The following is a 14,129-nucleotide window of genomic DNA, read 5'->3' as shown; positions in this document are numbered from 1 at the left end:
TGAACAAATAATTGAAAGAGATTGCACAGGCATAAAAAAGTATGTATATTGTAAATAAATAGTTAATACGTATCAAATTATAATATAACGAAACATCTAGGCATAGGCAAAAATATAAGTATTAGTCAAACATAGCATAATAGTAAAAAGTTAACAACAATATACAATTATAGTAAAATATAAGATCAACATGATATTATTAATATATTATCATAAGACAATACATCATGGTGTTAAAACATAATCAATAACACATGATTGGCAAAATATAACAAACATATAACATACAAAATGTGATATATGATATAAATACATGATTCAAAAGTTGTTAATCACTAGAATATATGATAAAGCGTATCAACCTAACAATATAAATAAAAGCATAAAGAAGATAAATGATAAAAATATCAACAAAAGATAAATCAATCATTCGCAAGCAGGTGATAAACATGATAAAACACTAAAACACAATATACAATACGAATATGAGATGAATCATATACAAGCAAAAGAAACACTTAAAGATTATACAAGCAAAACACATAGCAAAGAATCAATGTATATGTAGTTTAGATAAACACATTGTACAACGTAAGAGACAAAAAGATAATGATAAAAATATCAAATTATGATAGAAATATCATACAATCAGTTAGTAGAATAAATATCCAAGATATACAAAGTATAGTTACAAACAGAACACATGAATATAATCAGCAAATTGCATTCAATTAAATAAGACATATAAGGCACAAGTATCGAAATAAAAATTACAATTATGTTAAAAATTTAAAGATAGCATTATAGCAAGACATGTCTAAAGTAGTCAAAACATAAAAGCGTGTAAGGAAACATATACATAAAAATCAAATATAGCAAACAGTAAAGATAGAACATAACGACAATCCAATAAGTAGTTGTAGTTATAATCAATAATTTTTTTTAAGAACATTCGACAGTAAATAATTAACATACACGACCCAATATTAAATCAAATACTAAACATGTTTATATAATATAGAAATTAAAATCATCATATGTAATAGCCATTAAAATAAACACACATAATAATAAACATATAAAAAGTCTGAATACTTATAGCTAATAATAAATCTAACAAAATAAACTATGATGGAAATAGTCACAAAATATTATATGATAAAATAGACATAATAACAAATAAGTAATACTAAATAAACATATTATATACAACATAATAAGAATGACTTAATTATATATGCATCCGACAAACAATATAATAAATTAAAATATTAGCAATATTCATATGGTAAATAATAAATATAAACAAGATACAACAATAATAATCATTACTGTATAAAATCAATTCAGATGTAGCAATATATAGCATAGTAATCAAAATCACATAAATACAATCGGCATAAATATACATAAACAATGATGTATAATACGTAAAACATAAATTATAAAAGATAAAATAAATATATAAAAAAATAAAAACATAAGAAGGGCATATATTCGTATAATAAAAACAGCGATAAATTTTAGATAAACATATCATGAATGATTAATGAACATGTGAACATGAACAGTGATAATAAATGAAACAGAACATGATTAGATAAGGTTGATACTAGAAATGATTAAGGACTATAAGTCAATAAAAATATACATCGTAAATATAATAATATACGTGAATACACTTATAATAAAAACAATAGTGAGTCTAAAAGAATGAAAAGTAAAACACAACACAAGTAAAGGAAAATAATGAATAGAGATTGGACAACAACCAATGACACAATACAAGGACATAAAAATCTAAAAATAACATAAATATCGAAAAAAAACATATACAATGTAGATATGAAAAGTATATTCGAACATAAGAAAATAATCTGAATATCAGACATGCCAGGTAAGGTGTATGGGAAGTCTAGAACAATGTGAAACACTTAATGAACATGATATGAACATTTGAAAAATGTATAAACAACATAGTCAAATGAAAACATATACAATATAACAATTATGACAATATAAGCAATATATAAACAATACTAACAAAATCATAACAAAATATACGAATGGTGTTAATAGTAGATCACTAAACACATTTCACTTACCAGTATGTAATAATAAATGTGTCAAGAAGAATGATGATTGAATAGGAAAATAACTAACTAATATAATACGCTTCAATAATACACATTAATCGCAGATATACCGAAACTATTGTATATATGATAAAATAAATACAATATGTATGTAATTCCGTAGGAAATTTAAAATTTTGATTATACTATAGTAACATATTAAGATAAATGATATTTGATGCTAACTGAGATGAGATAACAATAGTAATATGAAAATATTGACCGCCAAAAATAATAAAATGTAAATATTAAAAATGTGAATGAATTAAAAAAACATTGACATGTACAAAATACTATAAAACTATGAACAGTTATAGTAACTGTCATGCAAAATAAGCAAATATTACTAACAATGAACAAAACATGATTGATGTATGACATACTATATACTACTTTTTAGATGAAAATATACAATATAATGATAGAATATATGACTAAATGAATATTATAACAAACACACATATGAATACTGTAATACCCCAACCCTTGAGAGGGTGATGTGATTAGTATTGATATATTTGATTGGAATACTCATACCATCAAGATGCAACTTTTTTTCGGGAACCCAATTCTTAGAAACTCCAAAGTTAAGCGTGCTTGGCCTGGAGAAATTCTAGGATGGGTGACCCCCTGGGAAGTTTTCCAGGGAGTGCGTGAGTGAGGACAAAAACGTGATGAAAAGACATATAGTGGTTTGTGAGACCAGTCCATTAGATCTAGTAGCGTACCGACCCCGGGATTCCGAGGCGGGGCGTTACAAATGGTATCAGAGCCGAGCCAACCGGAATTGTGAGAGCTAAGTGCTATGCGGCGCAAAGTGCTACGTCGAGAGGACGGGAGCCACTTCTTGAGGCCGTAGGAGCCACCTCTAGAATCTCACACGGATGGTACGGTCTTGGATGATATGGTTTAGCACAACGATGACATTGTGAGTTTAAGTGGGGGAGTATGTAATACCCCAACCCTTGAGAGGGTGATGTGATTAGTATTGATAGATTTGATTGGAATACTCATACCATCAAGATGCATCTTCTTTTCGGGAACCTAATTCTTAGAAACTCTAAAGTTAAGCGTGCTTGGCCTGGAGAAATTCTAGGATGGGTGACCCCCTGGGAAGTTTTCCGGGGAGTGCGTGAGTGAGGACAAAAATGTGCTGAAAAGACATTTGGTGGTTTGTGAGACCAGTCCATCAGATCTAGTAGCGTACCGACCCCGGGATTCCGAGGCGGGGCGTTACAAATACATATCATGTAATTAACCAATGCTAATATACACTAATATCATATGTTAACTAGAATATTCACCATCTACAAGTACACCATATTAATATATAAAATGATGAAATTCATAAATAATATTTTACTAAACTAAAATAGCTAATATACTAATAAAATGACTAATAGTGTGAATAATATATAAAATAAAATACTACAATAATATGTGGCATTAGTTATAGGAAGAGAGGGTAGTCACGAAGCGATGAGACAAGAACCGCGGGAAACTCTGGAGTCAAAGAGTGATAAGATAGGGACTAAATGGAATCTATCAAGAAAATAGGATAAGAGCTCAAGAATAGTCTAACGGATGAAATCATGATATGCGTCTAAATTGTCGATCATATTCTCACTGGTGGAAACTCGGGACCATGACCTGCATGGGACATCACAAAAACCTGTCACGTCCCGCTTCCCAAAATATCCGGGAATTATAACGTGAACAAGCCCGCGACGTATTAGATTAAGAAGAAATATACACAATTATTTTTCTCACTCTTTTATTTTCTTCTCAATCCAATACGCTAAGCGTCAGGAAATAAATACAATGCAAAGTCACAGGTCCCCGATCACAATCAGCAAGAATATAATAGACAACTCAGAATAAAATAATACTTATCATAGATGAATATCATCCAAGACATAAAAATACGGGTCAACATGCCCTTATACAAAACTATCTGAATGAAATACTGGAGAATATAAAAATACACTGATCAAATGGAAATAAAAGATAGTACAAGAGAAAACCGAGGACCAATAACTAAGCTTTGGCTTCTTCTTCTTCTCCGTCCACTAGACATGCTGAATCTGTTCTTCCTCTAAGTCTGACGTACACCAAAGAAAACAGGTGTACGTCAGGGTGCATGGCACACGGCAAGACCCCACAAAAGAAAAGAACGAATGAAAACCCAAGCGGAAAATGATACGATAATCGAAATGATAAAAGAACGTACAACTGGTAATCCAACAAAATCACATGCAATCCACTACAAAAACATGATAATTATAAGAATCCGTAAATCAATCGGGTAACGAAATCATGCAGCTAGCGATCAGAACAATGATCCAACTAACAAGGTCATACAACTAGATGGAATTAATACTTAAAAATCTATAACTCGAGACGTAGTACGTCGAGCAAAATAATCCAAACAAGGAAACCCTCATGTATATACCATATGTCTTAAATTATAGATAATTAAATATTAACCCCGATCTATATATGAAAAGAACACAACTGGCCTATATTTTACAAGAATCCATAATCATCTAAATAACGAGGTCATGTAACTAGCCATCCTATTGTTGGCATTCTTGTTTTGATGATGTTTAACAAACAATTTACCACTAATGTTGTTTGTCTAGTATTTGTGTTCCGTATTTATTATAGACAACACAATCGTAGTGGAGTTGGTGGATTGGCCTACACGATCATATCACGAGGAGGTTGGTGGATGCATTCCGTGAGTGAAGATCGTACAATTCAACGTTTCAGATCAAGTTAGCTCATCTACCGCAAGTGTACGCGCAAGTGAGCCTCTCGTTGAAGATCAAGACTTGCTTGGCGTAATTTCAGTTGATTTATATTTGTGTGTTAGTACTTTAAGCTCAATCATATACAACACTACAACGTTTTGAATTTTGTATATATATAGTTAATATATATACGTATATGTTTTTGGTTTGATAGTTTTAAGTTTTACTATGAAAGCAAATGAATAGAATTGGAAAATACCTATTTTGTTCATGTTTATATACGCTATATATTGATTTTCCCCTTTAACAGCTTATATTTAATGAAATGCATAATTTAGTGTTTTGTATATGATTGCATACAAAGAATATGCAATTTTGTGAAAATATGGTTTTCTTAGTTTTTGGAACTAATCAATAATCATATCCAGTATTTTATTAAGTCTATATAATGCCATTGTGCAAAGTTTCAAAACATCGGTTTTAGCTAAAATATCAACATTCACATGTTTACATCATTTTTCGTGTTTTGAACTATTTTGGGCAAATGCTGATTTTTCCACAAATGGGAATGCAATTTGGAAAAATTCTTTTTGTAACATGTTCATTTTACATGTTTATATACATTTTCCAAAGTTTCAATAATTTTTGACTTGCATGTTGTTTTTTAACATTTTTCCAAAGTCCTTAAAAGTCAGCTTTAAAATCAGGTTTTGAAATGTCTGTTTTCGGTCGACCGCACAGGTGCCGACCGCTCGTTTTGTTTTTTTCGTCATGCAATGGTGCCAGCAGAGTTGGTGGTCGAGCGTCGCGGTCGACCGAAAAGCTCCATCGGTCGACAGCGCGGACGGCCGACCGGATAGTCATGCTTGGTTTCTTGTTTTCGACTAGGATAACGGTCGACGCGTAATTCAGTCGTCGGCCGAACTTTTTCGCATCGGTCGACCGACAGAGATTTCCGTCGAGCCGACGATGAGTTTTTCTGTTCCAAGGCTAGTTTTTGTACCGTTGGCTGGTCTTTTTGGTCTTTTGTTTTGGGTGTTTTTTGCGCTGAGATTGTCCTAGTGGTGGGTATATATACGCCCATTGCTGATGTCTTTTCAGATTGACCAAGCCGAGTTTTTAAAACAAGTTTAAGAAAGATTTAATCAAGGGTTTAAGTTTGTTTAAAGTGTGATTTATAAGCTTTTTTAAGCATTTGAGTGTTTCGATTTTGTGAAATCAAATTCGCACAAGAAAGCCTTTGAGGAGATTATCTATTGAAGTTTCGAGCTTCAACTATGCATTCCCTCCATCCTTGTTATCAAAAAATTGAGAAGTTTTCTAAACTGCAAACTCTAGCTTTACATGTTATCATACTTGTTTTGATTATCATTGTTTTAAGCTGATTTTATATTTGAGTTTTAGTTTGATTTTGGATTTACTCATTGTTAACACACCCACATTGAGCTTTTAGTATTTACATAGCATAGTCATAGTTGGGTGGTGAGAAGATTTGTAACTTTTGAAGTTGTGCTTTAATTGTGTTCTCATCCATATTTAGAGAAGCAAGATTATAATTTGTTTACATTGTTGAGATTGTTAGGTTTTCGGTGAGTCTAGAACCGAGTGTGTTGTGAGTTTTCGGTGAGCTAGAAACGAGTGTGGGGTGAAAGTTTTCGGTGAACTAGAAAACGCGATTGTGGGAGTGAACGTTTTTCGGTGAGCGTTGAAACACCGGACACTGTGTTGGTTGTAAAACGTATTCGGGTGAGCGTTTAGAAAACCCGGTCGTGATAGTGGATTTCTCCCACGGGAGAGGTGGGGAGGCGGAGACGTAGGACGGAAGGCCGAAACTCCGTGATCCTATGTGCTTGTTGAGTGTGCTTTGGGCGTTCATTCAATTTTTATGTTCAATATCTTATATCGCCATAGTCATTAGCTCATGTATCTAATATCATTCCACTATCTTGTTTAGATTATTTACCGCTTTGTGTTGTTATATATCCTTGCATATATTTTATCATATAGGATATATCTCTATTGTTTTAGCATTGCTTATCCTAGCTCATATATCTTGTGATATTATCATAGCTTGCTAGGATAACTTGTTAATTAAGTTTTTAATTGACCTTTATCGAGATTAGATTAGGCATAAGACCTAAAATACCCGCCCCTCTAGGGTCAAACAATTGGTATCAGAGCTTGGTGGCTCTTGATTAAAGGTCTAATCGCTTGAGTTAACAGATCCAAGTTATCTTTTTATGGCCTAATCTTATTTGATTGCATTTGTCTTGGGCTTTGCCACATATATATTTATCATGAATATGAATTGTGGCACGCTTTGTTTAGGCTATGAATCCAATGTTGGCTCCTAAATTTTTAACTTTCCCTATGCATCAATGGGCTTCTAGATTTAAACTTTTTGTGCAATCTAAAAATATTGATCTATTGGGACTTAATTGATGATGCTATATTGTAGCGCCACTATGGAGAAATCCAAGTGGAGGCATAAATGACAAAAATTGTTTACCATGACAAGATTGTGTTAGAATATATGCATATATGCAGCTTGGATTCACTCTATTTCTAAACAAGCCTTGTTTCCATTTGATAGTGGCTTACTAAATTGTGGACATTCATGAGAAGCACATCATGATATACTTGGAGGAGATCCAAAGGAATCCGCGGAATTCTTCCTCACGTAATATTGGAAGCTTCATCATGCACACCAGGCCACTAGGCGATAGCCCTAGTGAGGTTTTGCAGAGTTCAAATCTATGCAATGATTTACCTAATGATGAACTTGCTTGTGCTAGTGAAAAATTATTACATGCCTTTAACAAAGTTGGCAAAAATGATTTTAATTGATTTACAAAGCAAGCATGTTTAAGTTTAGAAAATCGCGATGCATGAGAAGCTAGGCTTCCAATTTTGATATCATTTTTCAAGAAATATTGCTCTTAAAGAAAATAATGATATGTTAAAATTGGAAAATGAGAATTATATCATCCATTTCTAGCTTATCTCATGTTAAGATTGATGCCATGATTAGAAGTAGAGAGAATAAAAAATAACACTGGCTTCATTTTAATGACTACTTATGTTCTACTTCTAAAAATGGCATATGTGCTAAGAATGAAGACTTGAATCTTATGAAAAATAGTATTTCATCTTTAGATTCAACTTGAAAATATGCATTGAATAACGCATAAGAAGGCTTATGGACATGTGTGCAGACCAATCAAATCAAATCATCCACTCATTATGCACACATGTATAGCAAAACTTACAAGTGTTCTATTTGCGGCCGTGCAGGTCATTTAGCTAAGTTATTGTTATGAGTACAAAAAACATAAGAATATTAATCATCTTGTGCATCTCATGTAGGCTTCTTCCTCACATGTACACACAATGCCCTATTTCTCATATATAGCATCTCTGTGTATCATTGTGATTTTTGTGGTAGAGTTTGGTCACTTATCTAAGTTTTTGTTTTGATTTGCGAAAGTTTCTAGTAATGGCAAAATATTTCAAGTAGAACACACATTGATTTAAAATGTTTTTCTCATTTGCACAATAATCTTAAAGACCTATCTTTATTTGCAAATGTTGCCACGTGCACTTTTTAATGGTCAATAAAGCAATATGCTTCCTTTCCATTGTACATATTACAGATCGAAAGGGTCATTTGAGTGGATTATTGCTATGACCAATTCCCGTGCACGGCATATGTGCCTAAGAGGGTTCATAACCTAAGGCTTTTGAGCTTTAATGATAGGGTCATGTCCCTAAAGTCTTTTGGTACCAGAGTTCTTGGGTACCAAAGCAAATTAAATTTTAAAACCAAGAATTTTAGTATTCTTATTTATACCTTCTTTATCTTGGTTTTGAAAATTATACTTTGAAATCTTTTTATATGAAAACAATTTATAATTGATAAAATTTTTTGTTTTCAATAATTATTTGTTTTGTTTTGATGAGAGGTTTTGTATCTTATATAACCCTCCGGATTTATTGGGTGTATTATTCCCAAATCATTGTTTACCGGGTGCTAAAATATTTTATATGGGTTGTTACTACTGCAAGAGCTAGATATGGTTGCCTCTCTTGAAATTCTTTTGCAAAGATTTTGTTTTTGAATTGTTGGCCTTGAATTCATTAATTTCACTGATATGAATGATATTTATGTGTTTGTGCTTATGGATCATCTATTTGTGTCTTATAATGTATTCTTATGAGTGGTATTGATCAAGTTATGTAAAGCAAATTTCTTTCCTTCATTGTTATCAAACATCGTTAGGATATAAATCTTGATTTATGATTTCAATTGGTTTGATTTGTTTTCATTTGAACCACTTTTTTACATGCTCTCATGTTTCTCTTCTTTGATTTCATAAATCTATTTAATAGCATTGGCTTTTTATGATATGAGAGCAATTAATGTTCATTCTTGATATATTTATATAGTGTTTCTCATTATCTGCTTGAATGTGAGTGGTTTTTTGGGCATATTATTTATGCTTGCTCACATGTTTGCCCATGATCTTTACTGTCATATATTTTATATGAACATTTTGATAGGGGGAGCTATTCCCTATTCTATGTTTATTTTTATACTCACCTATGCTTAATGATAGGGGGAGCTTCGCTCCTCTTATTCTTTTTGTCCCCTTTTTGATGTTGTCAAGGGACGAAATTTGTGAAGTATATTCGCCTTCTTGTCTTTATGCATGTGAATTATAAATTATATATTCATAGTTGCCTAATGCATATACTTCTTTTTGTAAATTGTTTGTCATCACAAAAGGGGGAGATTGTTGGCATTCTTGTTTTGATGATGTTTACCAAACAATTTACCGCACTAATTGTTGTTTGTCTAGTATTGTGTTTTGTACTTTATTGTAGACAAACCAACGTTAGTTGGATGGTTGGATGGATTGGAGGCCTACCACGATCATATCAAGAGAGGTTGGTGGAATTGTGGAGTGAAGCATCGTACAATTCAAGTTTGCAAGATCCAAGTTTAGGCTTGCATGCCGCAAGTGTACCAAGATAAGAGCTTGCGTGAAGATCAAGATTGGCTTGGTAGTTGTAATTTAGTTTAGGAATTTATAACATTATGTGTGTTAGTACTTTAAGCTCAATCATATACACACAATTACACGTTTTGAAATTTTGTATATATATAGTTTATATATATACGTATATGTTTTGGTTTGATAGTTTTCAAGTTTTTACTATGAACAAATGATAGAATTGGAAATCTATTTGTTTCATGTTTATATACCTATATATGATTTTCCGCGCTTTAACAAGGCTTATATTTATGAAATCATTTTTAAGTGTTTTGTATATATGCATGAATATGCAATTTTGTGAAAATATGGGTTTTTTCTTAGTTTTTTGGACTTAACAATAATCATATCCCATATTTTATTAAGTCTATATAATCATTCGTGCAAAGTTTCAAAACATGGTTTTAGCTAAAATGATCAAATTTCACATGTGTTACATTTTCGTGTTTGTGGAAGCTATTTTGCACAAATGATGAATTTTTTTGCACAATGGGATAATGCAATTTGGAAAATTCTTTTGTAACATGTTCATTTACATGTTTATATCATTTTCCAAAGTTTTTCATAATTTTTGACTTCATTTGTTATTTTTAACATTTTTCAGAAGTCTTTAAAAGTCCAGCTTTTAAAATGAGGTTTGAATGTCTGTTTTCGGTCGAACCGCAGCCGGTCCGACCGCTGCGTTTGTTTTTTTGCGTCAAGCATGGTCCACGAGAGTTGGTCGGGTCGACTCGGTCCGGTCGACCGAAAGCTCGCATCGGTCGACCGCACCACGGTCGACCGGATAAGTCATGCTTGGTTTTCTTGTTTTCGACCTAGAATAACGGTCGACGAATTTTCCGTCGGTCGACGGCGAACTTTTCGCATCGGTCGACGATCAGAATTTTCCCGGTCGACCAGACGATGGATTTTTCTGTTTCCAAACGGCTAGTTTTTAGTACCGTGGCTGGGTCTTTTGTCTTTGTTTTTGGGTGTTTTTTGCTGAGATTTCTAGTGGGTATATATACCCTCATTGCTGATAAGTCTTTTCAGATTGAACGCAAGAGAGTTTTAAACAAGTTTAATAGAAGATTTAATCAGGTTTAATGTTTGTTTAAAGGTGTTTATAAGCCTTTAAGGGCATTTTGATGTTTCGATTTTGTGAACATCAAATTGCCACAGAGAGGCTTGAGGAGATTATCTATTGAAGTTGAGCTTCCAACTATCATCGCTCCATCTCTTGTTATTCAAATTGAGAAGTTTTCTAAAGCTCAAACTCTAGCTTTACATTATATACTTGTTTGATTACATTGTTCTTAAGCTAGATTGTTATATTTGAGTTTAGTTTGATTTTTGATTTTAAGACTGTCATTGTTACACACAACCCACATTGAAGTTTTAGTAATTTCATACAATAGTATAGTTGGGTGGTGAGAAGATTGTAACTTTGAGTTGTGCTTTAATTGTGTTCGTCATCCATATTAGAGAACAAATTATATTGTTACATTGTGAGATTGTTAGGTTTTCGGTGAGTCTAGGAACGCGAGGTGTGTTGTGAGGTTTTCGGTGAGTAGAAAGCCGAGTGTGGGGTGAAAGTTTCGGTGAACTAGAAAACCGATTGTGAGGGTGACGTTCTTCGGTGAGGCGTTGAAAAGCGACACTGTGTGGTTGTAAAAACGTTATTCGGGTGAGCGTAGAAAACCCGTCGTGATAAGTGGATTTCTCCCCGGGAGTGGGGAGGGAGACGTAGGACGGAAGGTCCGATCCGTTATCTATTGCTTGTTTGAGTGTGCTGTTGGCGTTCATTCATTTTTATGTTCATAATCTTATATGCGGCCATTGTCATTAGCTCATTATCTATATGCATCCGACTATCTTGTTTAGGATTAATTTTACCCTTGTGTTGTTTATTATACTCCCTTGCATATATTGTTATCATATAGGATATATCTCATTGTTTACAATTGCTTATCCTAGCTCATATATCTTGTGATATTTTCATACTTGCTAAGGATAATTGTTAATAGTTTTTAATTGACATTTAATCGGATTAGATTAAGCATAAGACCCTAATACCCCGCCTCTAGGGTCAAACAATTGGTATCAGAGCTTGGTGCTCTTTGATTTTAAGGTCTATCGCCTTGAGTTAAAGATCCAAGTTATGCTTTTTATGCTAATCTTATTTTGCTTGGGATTTGTTTTGCTTGCACATATATATTTATCAAATGAATATGAATTCGTGCACATTTGTTAGGCTATGATCCAATGTTGCTCCTAAATTTTTACTTTTGCGTGCCTATGCAAATGGGCTTCCTAGATTTAAACTTTTTGTTGCAATCTAAAATATTGATGTAATGGGGAATTCTTGATGATGCTTATATTGTACCGCAGACTATGGCCGAAACCAGTGGACGCAAAAATGACAAATAGATGTTACCATGAATCAAGATTGTGTTAGAATATATGGCATAATGCACTTGATTCCTTATTTCTAACAAGGCTTGTTTCCTTTGATAGTGCTTACAAATTGTGGACAATTCATAGAAGCCCATCATGATAACCATTGGAGCGAGATCCAAAAGGATTCCGGGTGGATTCTTCCTCAAGTAATATTGGAGCTTCATCATGCACACGGCCACTAGGGCGATAGCCCTAGTGAGGTTTGGCGCCGTTCAAATCTATAATGATTACCTAATGATGAGACTTGCTTTGTGGCTAGTAAAAATTATTAAGAATGCTTTAACAAGTTTGCAAAATGATTTTATTGATTTACAAAGCAAGCAATGTTAGTTTAAAATCCGATCATAGAACTAGCTTCCAATTTTGATATTCATTTTTCAAGAAAATATGTGGGCTCTTAAAGAAATAATGATATGTAAAATTGGAAAAGAGAAACATTATGGATCATGCCATTTTCTAGCTATCCCCTGTTAAGATTGATGGGGCCATGTTAGAACAGTAGAGAAACATAAAAAAAACACTGCTTCATTTATAAATGACTACTTATGTTCTACTTCTAAAAATGCAATATGTGTCCTAAGATGAAGACTTGAATCTTATGAAAAATAAGTATTTCAGATCTTTAGATTCAACTTTGAAAATATGCATTAATAAAGCCATAAGAAGCTTATGGACATGTTGGTCCCAAGACCAAATGCAAATATCATCCACTGCCATTATGCACACATGTATAGCAAAACTTACAAGTGTTCTATTTTGCTGGCCGGTCAAGGTCATTCTAGCTAAGTTTTTGTTATGATGTAGCACAACATAAGAATCTTAATCATTTCTTGTGCATCTCATGTAGCTTCTTACATCACATGTACAGCACACATGCACTATTTCTGCATCATAAGCCATGCTCTTGTGTATCATTGTGATTTTTGTGGTACGAGTTGGTCACATTATCTAAGTTTTGTTTTGGATTTGGCGAAAGTTTTCTAATCGGCAAATATTTAAGTAAGACCAACATTATGTTCAAAATGTTTTCTCATTTGCAAAAATAATGCTAAAAGACCATCTTTATTTGCAATGTTCCACGTGCAGCTTTTTAATGGTCACATAAGGCAAATGCCTTTGCCTTTCCATTGTACATATTACAATCGAAAGGTCATTTGAGTGATTATTGCTATGACCAATCCCGTGCACGCATAATGCTGCCTAAGAGGGTTCATAACCCTAAGGCTTGAGCTTTTAATGATTAGGGTCATTCCCTAAATCTTTTGGTACCAGAGTTCTTGGTACCAAAACAATTTAAAATTTTAAACCAAGAATTTTAGTATTCTTATTTATCCTTCTTTATCTTGGTTTTGAAAATTATACTTTGAAATCTTTTTATATGAAAACATTAAATTGATAAAAATCTTTTTTGTTTTCATAATTATTTGTTTGTTTTGATGAGAGGGTTTGTACCTTATATAACCTCCGGATTTATTGGGTGTTTATTCCGCAAATCATTGTTTACCCGGGTGCTAAAATATTTATATGGGTTGTTATGCTCAAAGAGCTAGATAATGGTTGCCTCTCTTGAAATTCTTTTATTCAAAGATTTTGTTTTTGAATTGTTGCCCTTGAATTCATTTATATTTCACTTATATGATGACATATTTATGTGTTTTGTGCTTATGGATCATCTATTTGTGTCTTAATAATGTATTCTAATGAGTGGTTTGATCAAGTTATGTAAAGAAATTTTTTCTTCATTGATC

Source organism: Asparagus officinalis, chromosome 7 (assembly GCF_001876935.1).
Source record: "Asparagus officinalis chromosome 7, Aspof.V1, whole genome shotgun sequence".
Classification (NCBI taxonomy): Eukaryota; Viridiplantae; Streptophyta; class Magnoliopsida; order Asparagales; family Asparagaceae; genus Asparagus; species Asparagus officinalis.
Note: the sequence above shows the minus strand (reverse complement) of the source record.